A 15,334-nucleotide genomic window follows, 5' to 3' on the forward strand; every position below is an offset into this window, starting at 1 on the left:
TGGTACCGTCGTCATGGGGAATTGAAATGTATGCTAAGAACCTTAGGAACTCCTACATGGTTCCTCACTCTTAGCTGCGCTGAGTATGCTTGGGAAGACTTACTTCAATTTCTACGAGAGGCAAATGCAAACATTGAAAATATAGAATACAAGACACCTGGAGAACTGTGCTCTTTGGATCCAGTTAATGTATGCAGGTATTTCAATCATAGATTTGAAGCTATGTCTTTTATCACAAACAAAAAAAATCCTCAGCTTGGAGAGGTTTGGGATTTCTTTTGGAGAAAGGAGTATAGAGCAAGAGGTGCTCCTCACATACATATGCTGCTATGGATCAAAGATGCACCCAAATTTGGAACAGATTCGGATGACACAGTGATGAGTTTCATTGAACAGTATTCTACATGTGCTGTTCCGAAAAGTACAGAAGAAAACAATTTAAGACATCAAGGTTTATGCTTTCAAACCCATCGTTGTGGAAAATACCGTCGTCGAAAGATCAAATCCAAGGACAAGTTATACACAAAATGTCGTTTTGGATTTCCATGACCAGTAATATCTAAAGGAAGAGTGAACAATTTTATGTCTTCTCTTGGTCATACTGTGACAAGAAAATAACCGAAAAATGCATACAACTTAAGAAGAAATGAAGAGTCCAAATACATAAATGACTACAACCCAGTAATTTTGTCCATGTGGAATGCTAACATGGATATTCAATATGTTGCTGACAACTCTATTGCTATGGCTCGATCTGTGACAACTTACATCCCAAAATCAGAAAAGACGGACTGAAGGAAATGTGGGAGGAAATTTCACATGAAAAGAGTCTAAGTAAGAAATTGTACAGTTACAGTCTGAAAGTGTTGTTGCATCGAGAAATTGGAGCATATGAATGTCCTGATCGGTTATCACCAGCAAGTCTATATGCCAAATCTAGAACAACCATTTGGGTGAGTCTAGGTCTTGCTGCAACATGAAACCGAGTTTTGAAATCCATACAAGAAATTGAGTATTTGGCGGAGAAAGAACCAAACAGTACAGATATTTTGAAGACAAACATGTTGGATGCATACTATCCAAATAGAAGTAGTCATCGTGAGAACGTTTGTCTCTATGAAGTTCTGCAAAGCTATACTTTTAAGAGGAACATCACAGAAGATATCAATAAAGGAGTGTATGCTGTAACTGGATGTGAAGGATGTCTGGTGATACAAAGAAAAGGCCATTTGATTAATCATCGAAAATTGAGTTGCGAATCTCCTGACAAAAGGGAATATTAATATTTAGCTCTTTTGCAACTCTTTAAGCCATGGCGTACAGAAGAGAAAGTATTTGGAGATTTTCTCAGTTATGAAGATTCTTTCAATGCAACCAAGGATACCATAGAATGTCCTGTTTTTTCAAATCATTTGCAAATGTTGAACGAGGAAATACAGCAAGAAGCTACAATTGCAGCAGAGATTGCTAGAGACAGTTCTGAAGACAGTCAGAGTTCTGCTTCATTGAGTCAGTATCCACTAGGACAGGGGTACTCATAGTACGGCCCGAGGGCTGCCAGCGGCCCAGCAAGCCTTCCTTGGCGGCCCGCGAACCTTGCAGACATCGTACCGGTTTTAAACCATTTTTTTTCCGAGAGTGTCAGGAAACATCGCCAGTTGCAGCTGCCTGTACTCGGAGAGGCTCTGCTCTAGGGGGGCCGGGAGATTCCAACCATAGAGTGGAGCTGCAGGGGCCTCAGAAGAGGTGAAACAGAACAAAGCCTCATTAACACGTTAATGGTCTTTCAAAGACCTGTGAAGTGCTCGGGGCTGTGTGCGCGCCAGGCAAGCTGTCTCATCCCGGGCTGCCACACACAAGGCAGAAGGGGGGGCAGGGGAGGAGGCCATTTGAACTCAATAGGCGTTGCACGCCTGTATGTGGCACATATATTTCCTCTGTAGAAGCTCATGCTCCCCCGAGTAGCATTTGTTTTATCAACACTGAGGGGATGATAGTCCGAGCCAGCCCAGCCTTACTTGGAATCTCTGCCCTCCAGATTACACCTAATCTCTGCTGCAGCGGTCCAGCTGGCTCTCCTGCACCCTCTACATTAGGGTGTCATTACTAATGTGCTGCAAATTTTTGGAAGGCTGGGGAAGATAGTTCGATGTGTGCAGCAAAGAGCTCTTGCTTTTCGTGATATTTCAGAGGCGTCACTAGTGGGGTGCGGACAGCACATGGGGTGACACCACACCAATCTGGTTACGCTGTGTAAACTCTGGCAGTTTTTCCAGCAGTCAAACACCTCAACTAGTCTCCCGTCCTCCTCGCACACGTGCAAACACACTTCCGAATCAGCTCGTCTCCCTAACAAAGCCAATCCCTTCAGATGCAGCGGCGAGAAGCTCCCCTCCAATTTGAGAGCATCACTCAGAGCTTAAGTGTTGCACAGAAGGAGATAGAAGTGCATCTTTAGGCATCCTTGGGCGATCTGCTTCAGGAAGCACCCAGCAGAGCGAAGCTTGGTGTGTGAACACGGAGATCATTTAACCAATCATGCAACATTGACAATGCCTTTAAATATGCGGTGTATACAATGCATACATGTTACGACAACTTCCTCACGACATATTAAAACATATCTGAGTAGGATAAGTGAGCCACTATGCAATAACATTTTAAAAAACACACAGTTTGAAAAACCTTTTATTTCACAAGTCTATTCTGTGGGTGAAGGGTACAGTCAAAATGTGTGTATGTTGGGGGGGTAGTGGCTATGCATCATACTGTGCAAGCTCTTTCTCGGGGTAGTTAATTAATAAGGATTCCAACCGTAGTCCACCCCTCACTCAGAGTTTCTAGTGAACCAGGGTTCCTACCTCATGCAAATAAGTCACTGTTACGAGAAACCCTTCCCTAAAGCAAGGAGTGTCATTAATCGCAAATCTGCAGACGCTTGCATTATCCCGTCCGTCCCCGCCGTTCTCTAAGCGCTGTGAAGCAGCAGAGAATGTCTGCATATTAAGGGCTGTGGTGCGCTGTCCAGTGTACGGCAGCTCCCGGGGGAGCTATAAGACAGCACCCCACACGCATGCAGCAGGGACTGAAGAACCCCTATCTCTTCTGTGTTTATCTGCACCTAAAGAATGTTGCTGATGATGACCCATGTGGACTTCTTCTTCGAGGGAGGGAGAGACAGGGGAGGGCGAGGGAGGGAGGGAGAGACAGGGGAGAGCGAGGGAGGGAGAGACAGGGGAGGAAGGGAGAGACAGGGGAGAGCGAGGGAGGGAGAGACTGAGGGAGGGAGAGTCAGGGGAGGGTGAGGGAGGGAGGGAGAGAGTCAAGGGAGGACAAGGGAGGGAGAGAGTCAAGGGAGGGAGAGAGAGGGAGGGAGACAGGGAGATAGAGGGAGGGAGACGGGAGGAGGGAGAGAGGGAGGGAGTCAGAGAGAGAGAGAGAGGAAGGGAGACAGAGAGAGTGAATGAGACAGACCGGGGGAGGGAGGGAGAGAGGGAGGGAGACAGAGGGAGGGATGGGGACAGGGAGGGAGACAGAGGGTGAGAAGGAGGGAGACCGAGAGAGAGGGAGGGAATGACAGGGAGGGAGGGAGACGGAGCGGGAGCGTGACAGAGAGGGAGAGAGAGAGTGAGAGGGAGAGAGACAGAGGGAGGGAGACAGAGAGGGAGACAGAGAGAGAGAGAGAGAGAGGGGGAAGACAGAGAGAGGGAGGGAGACATAGAGAGGGAGGGAGGGAGACAGCGAGATAGGGAGGGAGACAGAGCGGGGGAGGGAGACAGAGAGAGAGAGATGTGTGTATGCTGGGTCTGTTGACGAAGACACACGCAGCAGGGGCCTGTGTTCAACCTCATGGTCACAGGTTTTTTTTGGCTCTAGCCCCGCCCCACTCTCTCACTGACCCCGCCCCCACCATTGCGGCCCTCGGCCACAAACCACACCGTAAATTTGGCCCCTGAGAGAAAGTTTGTGAGTACCCATGCACTAGGAGGACCAATTATCCAAAATGAAGCTGCCACTGCCATGGATGAAGTAGAAAGAGCCATGGAACAAGCTCAGGAGGAAGTAGTAGACTTAGAAGATTTGGAAAAAGAACTAAACGTTGAGCAGAAACAAATATATGACGAAGTCACAGAACAGATTGAGCATGGTTTATGTCATGAGAAAAAAGAGTGCTCATGTACGTAATTTATGCATGTCCGACTGTACTTGAGTGGAGAAGCAGGAACTGGAAAAAGTTTTCTGATTAAAGCAATTGCAACTTATCTGCCGAAAAGAACTGAGTCATCGCTGTCTTGTGTTGTTACCGCTCCAACTGGGTTGGCAGCACATACATTAAAGGGATTACTTTACATCGATTATTGATGCTGCCAGTAGAGCATGATAATAAATTACAATACCACAAGCTATCTGGAGAAGCTTGTTGTGAAGTTTCCAGAGTCCTGAAGAAAATGAAACTTCTTATCATTGATGAGGTAAGCATGGTATCAAATGTAATGCTTGCTTTTGTGCATTTAAGAATGCAGGAAATTCTTAAAATAGAGTATGATGTGTTATTTGGTGGCAAACACATCATTGTTTTTGGAGTTCTACTGCAGCTAACTCCAGTGAAAGGACAACCAGTGTTTAAAATGCTTACGCATGAAGATACCAGGAAGTGCCTAGGAAGCATTGGAAATGTTAATATATGTTTAAATTTCAAATATGCAGAACTGCTTCAAAATATGCGACAGGCAAAGGATGAAGATTATAAAAATATTCTACAAAATGTAAGAATTGGAAAAGTAAGTGAGCATGGCAAAGAAGCTTTACATGCACGATTAATTTCAAATTTGTTTCCAAACGAAAATATTCTCCCAAAGAATATTTCTAAGAAAATTGCTGAAAACAAATCTGTGATATGCTTGATGCCAACTCTGCAAGAATGTTCAATCTTCAACAACAAAATGTTAAAGTTAGAAAATCAAGAGATTGTGAAACTGGAAGCTATTGATAAAATAGAACATGAAGGAGCAACTATTATTTTGTCAGAAGTTGAAATCATAATTGGATTCTTTAGAGAAGACAATATCTTAAACTGCTGGTTTGGAAAAGACTCTGTATGCATGTTTAAATTGTTGTATAATTTTACGACGGAATTTACATGTGGAAAGAGGTTTAGCAAATGGAGCAATGGGTCATGTTGTTGATTTTGTGAATTACCGAAATAGAGATGCAATTGACTTTTTAAAAATTAAATTTGATGGAATTGAAAAAGTACAACAATTCAGTCGTTGTTCTGCTCGATTTTTGCTTGTGAAAGATTTATATGTCCGCCAAAAACAGTTTCTTTGGCATATGCGGTGACTATTCCTAAATCTCATGGTTTAAGTGTAGATAGTGCTTTGGTGAATATTGGAAGTTCTGTGTTCAAGGAGGGTATGGCATATGTTGCTTTATCTTGAGTCAGAACTTTATCTGAATTGTAATTGATTGATTTTGATGAGACAAAGATTAGTGCAGATCTAAATTGTGTAAAAGAATATAATAGGTTAAGAAGGGAGTATGCTCCAAAATTAACTCAATATCCTCTATTTGAAAAGCGTGTGGTAGGCCAAAAAAGAAGAAATTAGAAAAATTGTAGTGAAGTTGTAGCAAAAAGAAAAAAAGTAGATGAACCAGTAATTGTAAGCTGAAAGGAAAAGGATTCAGTTAAAGATGTTGTTGGATTTCAGTTTGAAAACAGTTCTGGTGTCAACTGCTATGCTAATGTAGCTGTTAATGGGTTTTTTTTCTCCAAACTTTACAAGAACAGATTGTTGAAAATCGGGAACAAAGATTTTGTTGTTTGTTGAATTCTGTGTTTGAGAAATGTAGCAGTGATAGAACAAAAATAGAAAGTGTTTCTGAAATTCTAAATGTTTTAGACATATGTTCTGGTCTAAATCAATTTTCAGAGAATATTCAGCAAGATTGTCAGGAATTTCTGATGTATATGCTAGTTGTTTTGCAAAATGAAGGTATAGATGTAGAAAGTCTTTTTGGCCTTTCTTATAAATGGCAGCATAACTGCGACAATTGTTCCTTTTCAAATACTACTACAATAGACACTGAAGAATTTATATATTTGACTTTACCAGACTGCAAATCAGTGTCTTTTAATAATCTAGTTAGAGAAGCAAATCAAAACATGGTCTGTACTCAATGTAAATCTGCAATGCTATCAACATTATTTATACAAAGATATGGACAGTATGTAATTTTAATGTTCCAACGATGTAGACCTGATGGAACTAAATTGACAACTTTAATTAAAAATTTTGTGGCTTCTCAATTATCAATTTCAGGAAGAACTTTTGTAACTGCAGCAATTATTTTCCATGATTGTCCTTCGACAACATCAGGACATTACACTGCTTATTTAAAATGTCAAAAAGGCTGGACTAATTGTAATGATACTCAATTGACTTTCAAACAACGTTTGCCATTTGACTTTCTTACCTAGTGTTTTTACAACTGAAATTTTAGGAAATTGGCCTATGAAGATTGGAGCAGTTAATAAAACTTAGACTGCTGTTCAAAATTACTTTGTGAGTGAGAGTGATCAAGATAATAAAAAACTTGTAGTTGTCATAGAGGTAGTGTAAATGTATCACATAGTGAGTGATGTGAGTATTATAGGAAATGTTAATCATAAGTAAGCTAGAGGTGGAAATATATCTATTGTCACATGATCAAAAATATGTTTGAGCTTTTCATTCAGAAAGTCGGGTAAATGGAAGTTTAAGAGTACTATTGAGTAATTTCCAAAGAAAAGGACCTTCCATATAATATTTGGCCTCGTGGAAAAGTAAGTGAATCAAAAATGACTTAAGATATGTTTTTTCTAAGTTTTACATTATTTATTGAAACGTTGTATGGGTTTTTTAAACACAATCTTTTTGATTGTGTTTTTTTGCCCTTTGTATGATGAGTAGTATTGAACTCACTGTTTTTAGTGAAATTCAATATATTCTGAGAACAGAAAAATAAACCATATAACATTTTGTACAAGTTATTTTGTATTTTGTATTGTGAAATATATATTATACTCCCCTTGTCTGATGCTCACTCACCTTTTCCCACCCTCTGTCACCCCTCTTTACTCACCCTCACTGCCCTTCTCTCTTTCTCCTTCACCCCGTTCCCTTACTCCACTTCCCTCACTACCGCTCATTCCCCATTCCTTCACTCCCCTTCTCCTCTCTCTCCTCCACCACTTTCTAGCTCTCAGTCCCTCTGCTTCACTCCCCTTCCCCTTCTTTCCTTCCTTTGCTTCCTCAGTAATTCCCCTTCCCTCACTCACCTTACTCCACTTCACTCACTCCTTCTCTCACTCCCTCTGTCCTCTCACATCCTCACTCCCCTTCCCTCACTCCCTCTCTCTTACCCTCCCTCCCTCCATCCCCTCACTTTGTCACTCCCCCTTCCCTCACACTCACTCCCTTTAACTCACCAACTCTCCCTCATGTAACTTTTTATGCTCCCTCAATTAGTCTCCTTCTCTCACTCCTTCCTTCACTACCTCTATGTCCTCACTCCCTCACTCCCCTTGTCTCAAGCTCACTCACCTTTTTCCACCCTCTATCACCCCTCTTTACTCACCCTCACTGCCCTTCTCTCACTCTCCTTCACCCCGTTCCCTTACTCCACTTCCCTCACTACCTCTCATTCCCCATAACTTCACTCCCCTCTCTCCCCTCCACCACTTTACAGCTCTAAGTTCTTCTGCATCACTCCCCTTCCCCTTCTTTCCTTCCTTTGCTCCCTTAGTAATTCCCCTTCCCTCACTCCCCTTACTCCACTTCACTCACTCCTTCTCTCACTCCATCTGTCCTCTCACTTCCTCATTCCTCTTCCCTCACTCCCTCTCTGTTACCCTCACTCCCTCTGTCCCTTCACTCACCCTCACTCACCTTCCATCCCTCATTGTCATGAATACACCCTCACTCACTCCCCCTTCCCTCTCACTCACTCCCCTTTCCTTACTCCCCTTTCCTCATTTAGTTTTGCTAACTCACATTCCTTTAGTATCTTACTCACCTTCAGTTCATTTCTCTCTCCCTCTCTTCCTCTCTGTCACTGAATCTATCCACCTCATTATCCTCTTAGTAATTTGCTCTCCCTCTATTTCTTTTTCCCTCTCTTTGTCCTTCACCGTTACTTTATTTCCCTTTCTGTGTCCTTCACTCCTACTTTATCTCCTGCATTGTCTCTTGTATTTTGAAATGTATGTTATAAAAATTATATAGTTTTTTTCCTCTTCCACAGATATTAAATTTAATAAGAATATGTATTAAGTTTACACTACTTATAAGGTAAGTTTGACAAACAAAATTTAGTTTCTCATCACTCTTTTCCTTAACCTCACTACTGTTCTCTCACCCTCCCTCACCCCCGTTCCCTTACTCCGCTTCCCTCACTTATTCTCATTCCCCATGTTTACTCCCCTTTCCCTCAGTCCCCTCCCACACTCAACTTCGTTCAGTCCCCCTGCTTTACTTCCCTTCCCCTCTCTTCCCCTCCTTCGCTCCCTCACTCATTCCCCTTCCCTCACTCACTTACTCCACTTCACTCACTCCTTCTCTCACTCCCTCTGTCCTCTCACTTCCTCACTCCCCTTCCCTCACTCCCTCTCTCTTAGCCTCACTCTCTCTATCCCCTCACTCTCTCTCTCCTCTTCCGTCATGCTCACTCCCAATAACTCACCCACACTCCCTCACTTGCCTTTCTTTGCTCCCTCACTCAGTCCCTTTCTGTCACTCCTTCCTTCACTCCCTATGTTCCCTCTCTCCCTCACTCCCCTTGTCTTACCCTCACTCACTTTTATCTACCCTCTTTCACCCCTCTTTACTCATGCTCACTGCCCTTCTCTCACCCTCCCTCACCCTCGTTCCCTTACTCCGGTTCCCTCCCTACCCCTCATTCCCCATCCTTCACTCCCCTTCCCTTTACTTTCATCCCCCACTCACCTTCTCTCAGTACCTCTGCTTCAGTCCTCTTCCCCTCTCTTCCCTTCCTTCGCTCCCTCACTCATTCCCCTTCCCTCACTCACCTTACTCCACTTCACTCACTTCTTCTCTCACTCCCTCTGTCCTCTCACATCCTCACTCTCCTCCCCTCACACCCTCTCTCTTAGACTCGCTCCCTCCGTCCCCTCACTCTCTCAGTCCCCTTCCCTCATGCTCACTCCCTTTAACTCACCCGCACTCCCTCACTTACCTTTCTATGCTCCCTCACACAGTCCCCTTCTCTCACTCTTCCCTTCACTCCCTCTGTCTCCTCACTCCCTCACTCCCCTTGTCTCAAGCTCACTTGCCTTTATCCACCCTCTATCACCACTCTTTCCTCAACTTCACTGCTCTTCTCTTACCCTCCCTCACCCCTGTTCCCTTAATCCGCTTCTCTCACTTATCCTCATTCCCCATGTTCACTCCCCTTCCCCTCACTCCCCTCCCACACTCACCTTCTTTCAGTCCCTCTCTTCCCTTCCTTCACTCCCTCACTCATTTTCCTTTGCTCTCTCACCATACTCCACTTCACTCACTCCTTCTCTCAGTCCCTCTGTCCTCTCACTTCCTCACTCCTCTTCCCTCACTCCCTCCATCCCCTCACTCTGTGACTCCCCCTTTACTCACCCTCACACACCTTCCATCCCTCACTGTCATCAACTCACCCTCACTCACTCCCCTTCTGTCATTTGTTCCCTCAGTCACTTTCTAACCTTCATTCAGTCATTTTATCCAATCATTTATGCAGTGCACATTCATTGAAAAAAAGAATAACACAATATATAAGGAATATGGCTCTTTTTGGAGAATTGGAGGTAGTTCTAAAAATAACTTTTTTTTCTTCTTTTTTCAATTTTATATTTTTTTAATACTTTTTCAGAACGATTTTATACTTTTTTGGGTTTTTTGGGGGGAGAAAAACAAAACCAGGGAATCCAAAACTGCTCAACAGGAGCAACAAAAAGGGAAAAATTAGTGGTGGGTGGAGCAGCGGTGTTCTTCTTTTTTCCGAACAATAAGTTCTATGCTCTGCTCCCCATAGCAAAACAGTTTGTCGCAGTCCTTGCAGAAAATTTTGAGACCTGCAAAGACCGCCTGCACATTTGGAATTAGTCTTGCAGCTTGTCTTCCTGAAGGTGTTGCACCACCAGTCGAGGTGCTGCCGCCATCTGTTGGGGGATTGCGTGCCAGGTCCCTGACACTCTCCCTCTCATAATTGTTGGGGTGCCTCCTCTCGACATGCCTAATTAAGGTGGCGTTGCCAAAGCTGTACTTTTTGGAGGGGTTTCCACGTGACAAGATGGTGTCACAGATTTTGCAGCACACCTTTTCCTTTTTTCACCTTCAGAGAAGGTAAAAAATGTCCATATAAAATGTTCTTTCACTTTGCGCTGAGGAGGGTCCTCTGGCAAAAACTCTTCATCAGAGTCACTGTTGAGTCTTCAAGCCATTCTTCAAAAAAAGAGATGTTGAAGAAGAAGCAGGGAACAGCTGTTGCTCTCTCCAAGGTCAAAGAGGTATTGTGGGAAATGGGTAGTGGCTTTCAATAGTTGGAAAAAAACTGTTATGAACCAATAAAAAGTGTTGTTTTAAGGTCACATGGCTTGACGCTCTTAAGCTACGTGCTCCGGGGTGCTTACGCGGCATGTACGTAGGCGCTTCTGAAAATGCTACCGGGGGCGCATACGTGGCGCGTCACAATGACGTTTTGCTCCATTTTCAGCAATGCGTTTAAAGTTAAAGTACGGTTATTAAAAAACTAAAATAGTTCTTTTATGAGTATGCCACTGAATGTCTTGCATTATTATTTACTTCAAATACATAAAAATATTTTTTTTTGCTCGCGGGAATTGCGCTCATGCTACGTTTACGGCTGCGTTTACCGGTGCGCGCACCCTGAGCGCTCCAGGGTTTAAATATAAAAAAAACAGGAAAAATACATTCAAAAATTTATATTACAAAATATAGAATATTGGAATAATTAAAAAAAATATAATAATTTATAGCTATAAAAATTAGCTATTAAAAAAACTTAATAATTCACTTAAAAAACCGTAGATTTCAAACTCGTTATAGTTAGGAATTAGCATTTAAAAAACCTTTGAAATTCACTGAAAATAACATCGGTTTGACACTCGTTATAGTTAGGATTTAGCATTTGAAAAACCTTTGAATTCACTGAAAAAACCATAGGTTTCACACCAGTTATAGTTAGCTGAACATTTTACTCATACAAAACCATTGAAATTCCCATGTTATAGTTAGTGGAACTCTCTATAACTCGCGTGCCCGCAATCCACTGCTGATGATGTCACATATTACATCATTCATGACATGGTCAGTGACATCACTGATGACATCACTGATGACATCTCAAATTACATCACTGTGAATTTCAAAGGTTTTTTAAATGCTAATTCTTAACTATAATGAGTGTCAAACCTATGTTTTTTTCAGTGAATATATATAGGCCAGACGAAAATGTAGAAACAAAAGAAGACGCGAACAACGCAAAAGGTGGAAAACAACCCACAAAAAAGAAGACATTCTGGCGAAAGAATCGGCGTTAATGGACAAAAGTGTAATCAATCTTAGCAATGTTGAGCTGACTAAAGCTGAAGAACAATTGTTAGCTCTAGGATTGAACTTTTTCCCAGGAGAACATTTTAAATACGCTAGAACATGCATCGATGTGCATTGTTTCATTCGAAAACTTAAACTTAAAAAGTTCTTTGCTTCATAAACCGGCAAGGAGCAAAAAGTCAGACCCAATGAGCGGGGGGAGATGAAAGGAACTCCATCTTTGTTGGTTGCTGATGCATCTAATCTACTTACTCTGGATGAGTTCAATAGCACAGGAGATGAGCAAACAGCAGATGATTGTTTTGATTTGTCTACACAAAGTAGGTTGCGTAGGATTGATTGTGTTCAGAAAGGAGCTGGGCTCAGCCCTTTTAAATCTAAATCTGTTTTTGTACCTATTATGCCTAAAGATGCAGTAGATACATATCATGATATGATTATCACTGATTTAAAAAGATTAAACCACACTGTCAAGAAAAACAAGCAGCAACGGGGCGTTTTCTTTAGAAATTTGGCATATAACAATTTGGTGAAGAAATTGGGAGACAATTGTGATATTGTGGTGAACAAATCGGATAAAGGGGGCAATTTGGTGTTGTGGCCTAAGAAAGAGTACCTTGCTGAGGCAAACAGGCAGTTAAACGATGTAGCATGTTAAGAGAAATCAAATCTAAAGGAGTATGATAAAGCAAGGGCAACCATTTACAAGCTATTGTCCCAATGGAAAAGAGAAGGTCTGATTTCTAAGGAAGAATTCAAATACTTGCACCACGAGTTCCCTAAGCTACCCATATTGTATCTCATTCCCAAGTTACATAAAGGAAGAACGCCTATTCCAGGGAGACCTATTATTTCCGCTATTGACAGTGTTGGAGAGAATATTGGTCAATATGTGGATGATGTTTTTACAAGATTTGGTAAGTGCTCTCCCCAGTTTCATTAAAGATACAGGCGACTTTCTTAGTAAAATGAATGAAGTACTGTGGTCAGACGATCTATTATTAATAACGCTTGATATAGAATCATTATATACAAGCATAGATCACTCTCAGGGACTAGAGGCCATTAAGTACTATCTGTCTAATCGACCAATAGAATACTATGGACATAGTAAAATCATTGTTGAACTAATTAAATAGTACTTACATAACAACTTTTTTCTCTTCAATAATGTACTGCACAAACAACTAAGATGAGTAGCCATGGGAGCCTGTTTCTTGCCCAGTTATGCATGCTTGCATGTTGGCTGGTGGGAGGAACATCGACAATGTGTTCTTGTTATGGCGTGGGACACAACTAGAGGCAGAATTATTAATTTCTGAGATTAACCACAATTCTCTGAATATAAACTTCACCTCAAATATTGACTAATTACAGATCAATTTCCTTGACGTGAGGCTTCAGGTCAAGGAGGGCGTGCTGTGTACTATGCTGTTTAGGAAGCCAGCGGCTGGGAACATTTCGCTACATGCCAAAAGTTCCCATCCTGAACATTTAATAGCTAGTATACCGTATGGTGAAGTACTCAGACTGAAACGGATGTGTAGCAGTAATGAGGATTTCATGCTTTGCCAAGATGAAATGTGTGCACGTTTAAAGGCGAGAGGCTATAGTGATAAAATCATAAACAAGGCTATCACAAAAGCTAGCGATCGACCCAGAGATACCTTGTTTCAGAAGGACCACACTGGGGAGGCAGTTGATAATGTCACTCTAGATAGCCCTAGGTTTATCACCATCTTCTCTAAACAGGAGAGAAAAATCAGATCCATAGTGTCCAAACACTGGTCCTACAAGAAAAATTACCCAGGTTACCATCCATTACTTTTAGAAAGGGCAAATCCATGGGTACGGAGTTAGATAAAAACTCCCCTGAAACCAGAAAACCAATAACGTGGTTACAAAATATAAATGGCTTCAGAAGATGCATATCGTGTCATGCCTGTACATTTGGTTGCAACAAAACTACCTATTGCACCCCTTTTGAAACCTCTCCCGTCCCCATTAAGGGCAGTTACAACTGCAAGACTGAATATGCTGTTTACGTTCTGTCGTGCACCTGCAGCCTTAACTATATTGGTAGTACCAAGCTGCAGGTGTACGTCAGAATATTGCAGCATATTACGGCAATTTTGCATGATGATCCCACATACCCTGTGGCCCGGCATTTTTCCAGTTGCCATAATAAAGATATTAACTGTCTGACGTACTATGTTATCAGTTCTGTGCCCATGTCCAAGAGGGGTGGGAACAGGGAACGTCAGTTAAGACAACTGGAAACGAAGTTTATATTAGATTTTGATAGCAAATGGCTGCAGGGGCTAAACAATACTGAGGATATGCACACTTTCTTGTAGGATTGGTTGATCATTTATCGTTGCAGTATGGTGTTTATCAGAAATGTAAATGTTATATTTTTCCACCATTCCCATTTTACGCTTTACGCAGTATCTTTCCATGACCAGTTGTTTATGTTTTTGTAGGTTTTTCAGCAAACTTTTTTACCAATTTTAGTATTGCTTTAATGATTGCTCCGGCTGGAGTATTTTATTATCAATGAATTGGAATGCTCGTTTGCGATGAAGAATTAATATTATATTAACTATGGTCTTGATGTATTTTTTTACTGCACTGCACTTTCCCTTTTTTATAGGGAATAGGCTTGTTATTTGCACAAATTTTAAGCACTTTAAAAGTATTTCACTATAGTATAGTTAGCACTTAGGCACTTTATGGGTCTTTACGCATTCTGGATTTATCCTGTTATTGTCACAAAATTAATTCTCATATACATGTATTACCAGTTATTGATTTTTCATGTATTTAACAAGCTATAATAGTAAATACTATTATGTATTGATTTAACTTGGAGATTAATTTGTATGTATACAGTGATTTATTTATGCTTGGTTCTTTCTTTTTTGTTAAAAATGCACTGACATTTTAACATTTTAACAACAAACATGCATTCTTCTGTTGGGCGAGTTATATTAGCGTTACATATTATGATCGCAGTCGTCTCTCAATGTCTATGATCACGTGACTTTCACTAATGCAAATTGGGTGTGCATGATTACAAGATGTATAAAAAGAAAAAAAAATGGCGCAGTAAACGCTGTATGTGATCAAGGGATGACAGCCTGAAACGCGTTGTCGCAGGTTGTGAACAATAAAGATTTCTCACCTTAATCAATGCTGCAGAGGTCTGAGTCTCCTTCTTCACCAGGGGTCAACTGGAAGTGGTTGGAGTGTTTCCTTTGGATTTTTTATATATATATATATATATATATATATATATATATATATATATATATATATATATATATATATATATATATATATATATATATATATATATTTTTTTTTTGTAAAAAGACCTATTTTGAGGGCAGACCAGGGGATCCAAGGCCTGTCCGAGTCATTAAACAGTTTTTAAATTGCAATTCTGATTTCACTATATACTGCCTGATATGCCCCTGTCAGAAACAATATGTAGGCAGCAATATAAATCAAACTAAGAAGCGTATATTAGAACAAATGCACTTGAATACAAACAAAGATGCTGCTAACCCTGTTGCTCGTCACTTTGAGTTATCATCAGACCAACAGGGATCTACTACAATTCTATTGTATAGACAGAGTGGAAAAACACGAGAGAGGTGGTGATAGGGCGAGCTCTGGAGTCACATTACATCATCGATCTCCAAAGCAAAACCCCATTGGGA

The sequence above is a fragment of the Lissotriton vulgaris genome, chromosome 8, assembly GCF_964263255.1.
Source record: "Lissotriton vulgaris chromosome 8, aLisVul1.2, whole genome shotgun sequence".
Taxonomy (NCBI): domain Eukaryota; kingdom Metazoa; phylum Chordata; class Amphibia; order Caudata; family Salamandridae; genus Lissotriton; species Lissotriton vulgaris.